The sequence below is a fragment of the Nycticebus coucang genome, chromosome Y (genome assembly GCF_027406575.1).
Source record: "Nycticebus coucang isolate mNycCou1 chromosome Y, mNycCou1.pri, whole genome shotgun sequence".
Lineage (NCBI taxonomy): Eukaryota > Metazoa > Chordata > Mammalia > Primates > Lorisidae > Nycticebus > Nycticebus coucang.
Genome location: NC_069805.1, coordinates 4,463,028 through 4,473,406, shown reverse-complemented (window position 1 = coordinate 4,473,406; position 10,379 = coordinate 4,463,028). Strand labels below are relative to the sequence as shown.

The following is a 10,379-nucleotide window of genomic DNA, read 5'->3' as shown; positions in this document are numbered from 1 at the left end:
AGAAAATTATAGACCAATATCACTAATGAATATAGATGCAAAAATATTCAACAAGATCCTAACAAATAGAAGCCAGCAACACATCAAACAAATTATACATCATGACCAAGTTGGTTTTATCCCAGGGTGTCAAGGCTGGTTTAATATACGTAAATCTGTAAATGTAATTCAGCACATAAACAAATTAAAAAACAAAGACCATATGATTCTCTCAATTGGTACAGAAAAAGCTTTTGATAATATCCAGCATCCCTTCATGATCAGAACACTCAACAAAACTGGTCTAGATGGGACTTTTCTTAAACTGATAGAGGCCATCTACAGCAAACCCACAGCCAGTATCATATTGAATGGAGTTAAATTGGAATCATTTCCACTCAGATCAGGAACCAGACGAGGCAGCCCATTGTCTCCATTGCTTTTCAACATTGTAATGGAAGTTTCAGCCACCGCAATTAGGAAGAAAAGGCGATCAAGGGTATCCATATAGGGTCAGAAGAGATCAAACTTTCGCTCTTTGCAGATGATATGATTGTGTATCTGGAAAACACTAGGGACTTTACTACAAAACTCCTAGAAGTGATCAAGGAATACAGCAGTGTCTCAGGTTACAAAATCAACATCCATAAATCGGTAGCCTTTACATACACCAACAACAGTCAAGTTGAAAAAGCAGTTAAGGACTCTATCCCATTCACAGTAGTGCCAAAGAAGATGAAATATTTGGGAATTTACCTAACAAAAGATGTAAAAGATCTCTATAAAGAGAACTATGAAACTCTAAGGAAAGAAATAGCTGAAAATGTTAACAAATGGAAAAACATACCTTGCTCATGGCTGGGAAGAATCAACATTGTCAAAATGTCCATACTACCGAAAGCAATATGTAATTTCAACGCACTCCCTAGTAAAGTTCCACTGTCATATTTTAAAGATCTTGAAAAAACAATACTTCGTTTTATATGGAATCAGAAAAAACCTCGAGTAGCCAAGACTTTACTCAGAAATAAAAACAAAACAGGAGAAATCACACTACCAGACCTCAGACTTTACTACAAATCGATAGTGATCAAAACAGCATGGTATTGGCACAAAAACAGAGAAGTAGATATCTGGAACAGAATAGAGAACCAAGAGATGAATCCAGCTACTTACCTTATTTGATTTTTGACAAGCCAATTAAAAACATTCAGTGGAGGAAAGATTCCCTATTTAACAAATAGTGCTGGGTGAACTGGCTGGCAATCTGCAGAAGACTGAAATTGGACCCACACCTTTCACCATTAACTAAGATAGACTCTCATTGGATTAAAGATTTAAACTTAAGACATGAAACTATAAAAATACTAGAGCAGAATGCAGGGAAAACCCTTGAAGAAATTTGTCTGGGTGAGTATTTCTTTCTTTTTTTTTTTTAAATATGGAACCCTTCACAAATTTGCGTGTCATCTTTGCACAGGGGCCATGCTAATCTTCTCTGTATCATTCCAATTTTAGTATATGTGCTGCCGAAGCCAGCACTTGGGTGAGTATTTCATGAGGAGAACCCCCCGGGCAATTGAAGCAGCTTCAAAAATACACTACTGGGACTTGATCAAACTAAAAAGCTTGTGCACAGCTAAGAACACTGTAAGTAAAGCAAGCAAACAGCCCTCAGAATGGGAGAAGATATTTGCAGGGTATATCTCTGACAAAGGTTTAGTAACCAGAATCCACAGAGAACTCAAATGCAGCAAGAAAAAAACAAGGGATCCCATCGCAGGCTGGGCAAGCCATTTAAAGAGAAATTTCTCTGACGAAGACAGGTGCACGGCCTTCAGACATATGAAAAAATGCTCATCATCTTTAATCATCAGAGAAATGCAAATCAAAACTACTTTGAGATATCATCTAACTCCACTGAGACTAGCCTATATCACAAAATCTCAAGACCAGAGATGTTGGCGTGGATGCGGAGAAAAGGGAACACTTCTGTACTGCTGGTGGGAATGCAAATTAATACATTTCTTTTGGGAAAATATATGGAGAACACTCAGAGATCTAAAAATAGATCTGCCATTCAATCCTATAATCCCTCTGCTGGGCATATACCCAGAAGACCAAAAATCACAACATAACAAAGATATTTGTACCAGAATGTTTATTGCAGCCCAATTCATAATTTCTAAGTCATGGAAAAAGCCCAAGTGCCCATCGATCCACAATTGGATTAATAAATTGTGGTATATGTACACCATGGAATACTATGCAGCCTTAAAGAAAGATGGAGACTTTACCTCTTTCATGTTTACATGGATGGAGCTGGAACATATTCTTCTTAGTAAAGTATCTCAAGAATGGAAGAAAAAGTACCCAATGTACACAGCCCTACTATGAATCTAATTTGGGGCTCTCACATGAAAGCTATAACCCAGTTACAACCTAACAATAGGGGGAAGTGGGAAAGGGAGGGGGGGTGTATAGAGGGAGGGGGATCGGTGGGATCACACCTGTGGTGCATCTTACAGGGGTATTTGCGAAACTTGGTAAATGTAGAATGTAAATGTTTTGGCACAGTAACTGAGATAACGCTGGAAAGGCTATGTTAACCATTGTGATAAAAAATGTCAAATGGACTATGAAGCGAGTGTATGATGCCCCATGATCATATCAATGTATACAGTTATGATTTAATTAAAAAAAAACAGTTTTTAAGAAATGAACATGAGCTAGTAACCTAAATGACATACATCAAGAATACCAACATTTTTTTTTTACATAATGAAAATTCCAACACAAAAGATAAAAGGACACAGCCATAAGTAACATTTTAAGATGAAATATTTCTAGTATTCCAAATCTGGTAAAAGACATGAAAATGTATATGTTTGTATTTCTTAAAACCTTTAATCACATTTTTTCTCTGAGTCTCTGACATTCATCAACTTCCCTATGTGTATGTGAAGTACATTATTTGCTCTTTCTGCGTATTGCTATTTACATTATTTTACCCCTCACTTTTCTATTAGTTAATAAGAACAATTTTTCAAATATTTTATGCAATGAGGAAACTTAACATATGTTTGTTAGATAGTTCTGTAGCTTCGGAATCACACCTTGTGCACTTAATCTGGGGTAGGTCACAGGAGTGGGACTCTGACAGAGCCCAGGCAGACGTAGAGTTTTCTGTGTGAGATGCCATATCCCTTCAAGAGATCATGGCCTACCGGGTGGGATGTGCCACTCTGCTGAGAAATGGTGGGCAATTACAGGACTGCCTAAGTTTCACTCTGTTGTGTGTTGCCTGGGCAGATCCTGCCACCAATGCTTGAGCACAGGCAGAGCAAGCAATGGGCACCATGTCGGGGTTCTGTGGCCAGATGGAAAATTTCTATCCAGAGTCCTGGGAATGGCATTTCCTTTCTCACTATCCACTGAAACTAGATACTGGCCTGCAGAAGCCTTAGGAAACCCTCTAGGGTAAACTGTGGAGTCTGGAAGACCTGATCAATTTAGTTGCTGGTGCAGGGCACTGGAGGGCAGGACAAAGCTTAGAGCAGGACCTCTCTCCCTTGCTGGAGAATCAGCCCTAGCCCTGATCAGACCTCACAAGCCATGTCCTCTGATCTTAGGCTCAAGCCTGATAGAGGAGAAGGGGTTTATAGTGCTATTGGCCAGAAAGTGTAAGGACCCAGCAGGTGGTGGATCCAGGAGGTTAGAGGTGACACCCTCTAACTTACATAGCTTCATGGGAACTGAGGATAGGAAGAGGGGAGGAGTATGCAGGTACACAGGGAGGAGTACGCAGGTAAAGAAGGGAGCCAATATCATGACATGTGCCCATGGAGTTACCTATCTTACACCAAAACTGGGAAAATGTCCAGAGCCCACATTGGAAGTGCCCACACGAGGCAGCCGGCAGTGTTAATCCCTGACATCATTTGGAGCTAAAGGTTTTTGGTAAGCACCCTCCCAGAATAGTGTGGAGCCTTCAAAGCCTTCAGAACCCAGGCTAAAGCTTGCTACCCCTGTACTATCTGGGAAAGGCCATCCTCTTCCCTTTAGCTTGAAACACAGAAAGTATGAAGATCCTTTTCTAAACTGGTGTACTTCCTTGCTCACACTATGTACAGATGTCTGTTGCACCAGTAGGCCAGTTCCTCTGTGAGTGACCCTGACCAGAATGTTCACATGGGACTCTTCCCAGATCCCACTGTTTGGGGATCTCTAGCTTCCAGAGGAGGCAAAGTAGAAGCCGAGTACCTGGATATCTATCCACCTAAGCAGAATGACATGCTCTCCCAGCTTGGGATCCTTGGAAAAGTCTCTGACAGGACCCATTACTGGCATGTACCTCCAACTCTTGCCTTTCTCCCCCCACTGCAGCCTGTCTGAATGTGTAAGTTCTCACACAGCCCACATGTACACAAGGAGGCATGGAGACACATGATTCAGGGAGGGAACTGACTCTTCCTGGCAGCTTTCCGTGGCACTATTCCCAGAAGCAGAAAGCCAGGAAGCTCTTTTATGCATTCTTCCTGTCATTCTCCAATCCTGCCCCCAGACACTTTCACATACGCAACAACAGCTAATTGGAAGCTTGCCCTCTGGGCTATGTGTGTGTGGCATACATCCCCCTGAAGGATCAATGTCCCAAGCCATCTAGGGTTTATATTTGTTTACATTATTTTATGTATCATCAGCCCCATGAGGGATTATATACTCTATTCTTACCCCAGCAATGAGGCATTGCCATGCACACATTATGCCTCTCACAAGGCCGTTGACTTACAGATCCCTGTGTGCAAAGTCTGCAGATGACCAGTCTTCTGGGCTTTATCTTTGTCTCGTCTACCTATATTTCCTAGGTTAGGCAGATTGCCAGCCTCTCTGCACACAATGCTCCCGCTGGGTCCGGGGACTCCTCTTTCAGAGCTATACCCTGCCACACCCAGAGATTCTCAGTGGCAAATTCAAAGTCCCAGATTCTTTCCTTCCTTCACTGGGTGCTACCCTCCCCTCCCATGCACACAGGGACACAGAAACACTTGCAGAGCATTTATTGTGACTCCAGATATAGAACATATACGTGTGTTTTGCATCAGATGTACTTTTGGCCCTTCTCTCCCCTGGTTGTAAGAAACACACAGAATCTTCATTGTCCACAGCCACAGACGTTTCTCAAATCTCCATTGCATATGTCTCCAAAGCTGTGATTCAAGCACAGGTAAAGATACATATACACAGACTTACACAGAAGCAAACGTACATGCCCAAGCCAAGATGCATAGGCCAGATGTTATCAGAAGTTCCACTGGGAACCAGCCTCAGCAACTGATTAGAACCCAGACAATTGTTGTTCAGTAGCCCCTTAAAGAAGGTCAAGCAGCTGCTGTCCTGACTGCAGCTGGGGGTTTCATCATCATAATCCCAGAACCACAGGTGGCAGATGACCTGTATCCTGGAAGAAGAGCAATTCAGAAAGGATTATGTCACCTAGGTACCCCAAGACCCCTTTCCCACCATTGAAGCAGCCACACACGACCAGTGAGACTAAGGTGATGATAATCCTTGGTAATCACTTCATTCCAGAAGTATGGGTTGTGACAGAAGAAAAACTTGATCCTGCAGTGGCACTTGGGAATGTTGACTTCTTCCACCTGGGAGGGGAAAATAGGAGGTGGCATGGATAGGGACAGAAACATGGCCTGGTTGTGCTCCGGTGGGAAGGTTTATGGTGTCTTGACTCCCTTTTCCTTGCCAACACTTCCACTTACATCCCACCACCATCTCTGCTGGCCAGACTCAGCCTCCTCTACCCACCTCCAAATGGATCGTGTAGCCAAGCAGGTCTTTGTCTTGCTCGGTGATTACAGTCGGAATATGTGGGTGGTTCATTATCCGCGTCAGGTTAAGGAACTTTTCCTAGACAATGAAGGAAGAGCTAGACACCATGCCATGTAGCAGGTATGGAGAGCATTGATAGTGTAGGAGTGTGGGGCTGGGTGCTTCCAAGGCTTCCGCCCTCCAAGTCTCCCATGTCTTCTTTAGACCCTGCCTTTTGTAAGACATGCTCAGGGCTTTCCTTCTCTTAGGAGGGGGTGGGGTTGTGAACCTGAAGGTGGACAGTTTTCTGCACCCCAGAAAGGTGGCTTTGTCTCATATGTGCTACGAGAACCTAAGACGGGAAAATTTCATTCTGGGCTATAAGCGAAAGTCAGAGGTTAATTCGTCCCTGCTTGCGAAAGCAACAGAGATGCAGGGGTTAATTCTTCCCTGCTAGCAGAAAAGGCCTTGAGATATGATTCCCAGAGGTCCCTGCCAATTCATAGCTGAAGACTTAGCACCTGTCTGGCGCTAAACTATTACTGTTCATTCCCTAACTTCAAATTATAGAAAAGTTTCATTTAACCTGTTAGGATGGTAGGCAAACAGAAACAGACAGCCTGGTGTCCTTGTAGTTTATCTTTAAGTTAAATGCTCCAGACTTAGAAACGATGTGTATGTGCTTGGCAACATTTATGCTGAGGAGAACTTTTAATGGCAGTCTCAATTAATGCTTTTGTTCTTTATTCTTACTTATTCTTATCTGATGAGTTTGGATATATAATACAGGGAATAAAGATGTACAATTGCTGTAGGCCTGAGCGAGCCTCAGTCTTCCCTTAATTAATCATTCCATCTGCAGTGATATCTCTGTGTCATTGATTGGGCTGGTGGACTGCAACATCTGGTGCAGTGAGCAGGGTATGGCTGGACCGAAACTGATCGACTGTTCACTGGATTTCTGGTCATCGAACTTAAGGTAAAAAACCTGGGATGGGCAGAAGACGGTGGATACGACTGGGCTGAAAGTACTCAGGAATCCCCGCATTATGGTTAAGGGGAAAAAAGGGGGAAAAATTCAAAGGAACAAGAAAAGGAATAATTAAAGGAACAAAATGGGAAACTCAGTATCTACTGAGGATGAATATATGCGTTATTACAGTCTCTATTGGACTCCCTGAGAGTCTCAGTTAAAACTCAGTCTTTTTGCCATTTTTGCTATCATTCACAAATGTTCTTATTGATTTTCTCCTGACTGTAAAATCAACTAAATTTGTCTGTTTAGAAAGATATTAGGCAGGATATGAAAAAGTTTCACCAGCAAGGAAATATTATTGATCAAGATATTTAAACTATGTATAATTTAATTACTATGGCTTTGCAAACTTCTTTCAATGATGCAAAAAAAAAAAGGAGTGCGTCATGATTCCCCTCATGTTTATGATGAATCTCAACCTAACATTAGGAAGCTTACACTGTAGTTACTGCTGTAGTTAAAGAACCAGTTGAGATGCTTTTTCTTCCTCCACCTGAGTTGTTTCAAATAGTGGCAAAGCACTGCTACTGGTTTAAAGCTGACAAAAAGAATCAACTAAATTTAAAAGTCTAAAAGAACATAAGAAAAGTGCTCAGGCAAACGCACCAGAGACAGGAATTTATAAGCAGAAATATTTCGAGTGCTTATCACTTGATAATTGTGACTTTAAAAAACTTTACAATCTGGTTTTGATACAGAACATGATGTTTTTCCACCGCCGACCGGGACACTAAATACAAAGAGACCTGTAAATATAATTTCTCTGAGAAGTCATTCAGAAACAAAGTAAAACAGAGGATAGTGACTCTGATAAAACTCTTACTAATGTATTAGAAGATAAAATATCAAAACTTAAAAAAAATTTAACTCATTATTTTAAAGTTATTGATAATTGTTTTTCAATCCTTTTGTCTTTTACTCCAACTATTTCAGTTTTGTAATAGCTTCCTCTTAATTTTCCAGATACCAGAGTAAGAACAGTTTCTAATAAAAAAAAAGCCTTTGCCAGGGTTCAAATTCAAAATAATGTTACATTAGATCATGATTTTAGAAAATATAGAAAAGTAGAATTTGGCATTTTTCAAGCTAATTTATTAATGGTTGCTCTTCAAGTCACAGCCATTTTTATAAAAACAAGGTGAAATTAAGAAAATATCCAGTAAATGGCATATATTACTTATTTTTTCCACATAAAACATTTAAGATAATTAGTAGGAAGGAATCCTGAAAAAATTATTGTCCCTTTAACTAATGCTCAAATTTCTAATTTATTTCTGTTAAATATAGAATAACTAATTGCATTATCAGATCATATTAAAATAATAGATAATCATTTTCCTCAAGATAAAAGAATTCAATTTCTTAAAAATACTAATTAGACTTTACCTAAAGTAGTAAAGTTAGAACCTATTTCTAATACACAAATATTTTATACTAATACTAATAAAGATATCTGGTTGCATGGATTCTTATTCTCATGAAGTACAACAGTCTCCTTATAACTCTGTACAAAAAGTAAAATTGTTTGCTATAGTTTTACTATTAACAGATTATCCTAATCAAAGTTAAGTATTAGCAGTGATTTTTTTATTTGACTTATACAGCACAGAATATTAAACAGTAACTTTACCTATTAATACTGAAGAGTTCACTTGATTATTCTTATCTCTTTGGCAATTAATTAGAAATACAAATTTTCCAATTTATATTACTCATGTTTGAGCTCATTGGAATTTACCTAGATCTATTTCTATGAAAAAACAGGCAGTTAATCAATTAATAAAATCAGTTTCAACAGCTCAGCATGAGAATACTGTACATCACACTAATGCTCAGACTTTAAAAAAAAAATGATATTTCTTAGCATACAGCATGACTGATAGTATGCTCCTGCCCTACATACCAACCTTTTAAAGCTCCTCATTTATCTAAAAGAGTTAACCCTAGAGGGTTACTGTCTAATCAATGATGACAAATGAATGTCATTCAGTTTCCAGAATTTAGAAAGCTTAAATATATTCATCATTCTATTAATACTTATTCTCATTTTTCATAGACTTCAGCTTTATCGTCTGAAAAAGCTAATACTATAATTTCTCATTTATTAAAAAGCTTTTTTAGTTATGAGTAAACCGTCTACTATTAAAATAAATAATAGAGCTACCTTTTTAAAATTATATAATATTAAACATATTACTAGTATACCTAGTAATAGTACAGAACAAGCAATAATTAAAAAACAAAATCATACACTAAAAGAAATTGTTCTTAAAGAAAAAAGGGGGGAATGCAGCATAATGTTATTCATAAAACTAAAATATCTTCAGCTGTTTTTACTTTAAAATTTTTTAAAATATGGATGAAAGAAATGAATCTCCAGCGTACAAATACTCGGTCACTGTTACTTGCTCTCCATTAAATCAACCAATGTATTATAAAAACACCTTAACAAATGCTTGAGTCTCAGCTGAAATTTTACATTGAGGAAGAAGATATGCTTATATCTCAACAGATTCATCAAACTTTTAAATCCTTTACAAGACTTTGAAACTGAGAGATGGCACAGAAAAGACCATACCCCCAAGCTCAGAATAGACAACTCCTGACCACGTCCACTTTGTTCTTGGTTATGATCTCATTCTTCACTAGCTAGGTAAGTGCTCAATCATATAAATATTACACATATATCCCAAATCATCCTCTATTGAAAAAAGTCAATTGGTTTAAACTTAGTCTACTAATTTATGTTAATAAATCTAACTGAATTCCTAGGCCTTGTGACATTCATAGTCTTTCAAAACCTAATAAAGAAGAAATAACATTTTAAATTACAGTACTGGTGTCTGTGGACCACCATTTGTTTTAGTAATCAGCCCCATTATTTAAATTTTCAGTGTCAAATTTGGACAAGTATAGACTGTCATTCCAGTGAATCTCCACAACAGATATACCTTTTAGCAGTCCTTTCTATTAAAGGAACAAAACTTAATAATACTCTGATTCCTTCTGAGTTACCTCTTTGTCAAATGCACAACCTCTCACAAGTAAGTGAATTAGTATATTGGACAAAATGTAGAGGGAGAAGTGCGTTCTTAATACTTCCTATAGAAGCATCTTAGATTAAAGCCCCAAGGGTTTCATGCACTCTCAGAATTCTTTAAAACTTTGAATATAAAAAGAAAATCATATATTGATCTGACTACCATATCAAGTTAAATTATGTGGAAAATAAAATCTACCGGTCTATTAAAATATCCTAAGCAAAACCATTTATGAAAAAATCAGAGACAAGTAAAAGACCGTGTCATGAGATTCAAGGTTTGGTAAGTCATACTCAATAAGGAATGAATGCTATTAATTTGTTTCTGGCAAATTATTACATCGTTGTCTGTTCCAGCTGAGTGCCAGAAATATGAATATTAGACTTATGTTCATAACCCTTCTGTCTTAAAAAGTGTAAGTTGGTTAGAAACAATTAAGCCTATTTATATTAATAATTCAGCTTGGCTCCCAAGTCCTTATAATACTAGAGAACCAT

At 38.4% G+C, this 10,379-nt stretch overlaps 1 non-coding gene across 1 annotated transcript; it reads right to left on the bottom strand.

Moving 5' to 3' along the window:
• Positions 1 to 1,414: 1,414 nt before the first annotated feature.
• LOC128579219 (U6 spliceosomal RNA) lies at positions 1,415 to 1,521 on the bottom strand. The gene has a single exon (XR_008378090.1). It is a non-coding gene; the product is annotated as a U6 spliceosomal RNA (small nuclear RNA).
• Between the last annotated feature and the right edge of the window lie 8,858 nt (positions 1,522 to 10,379).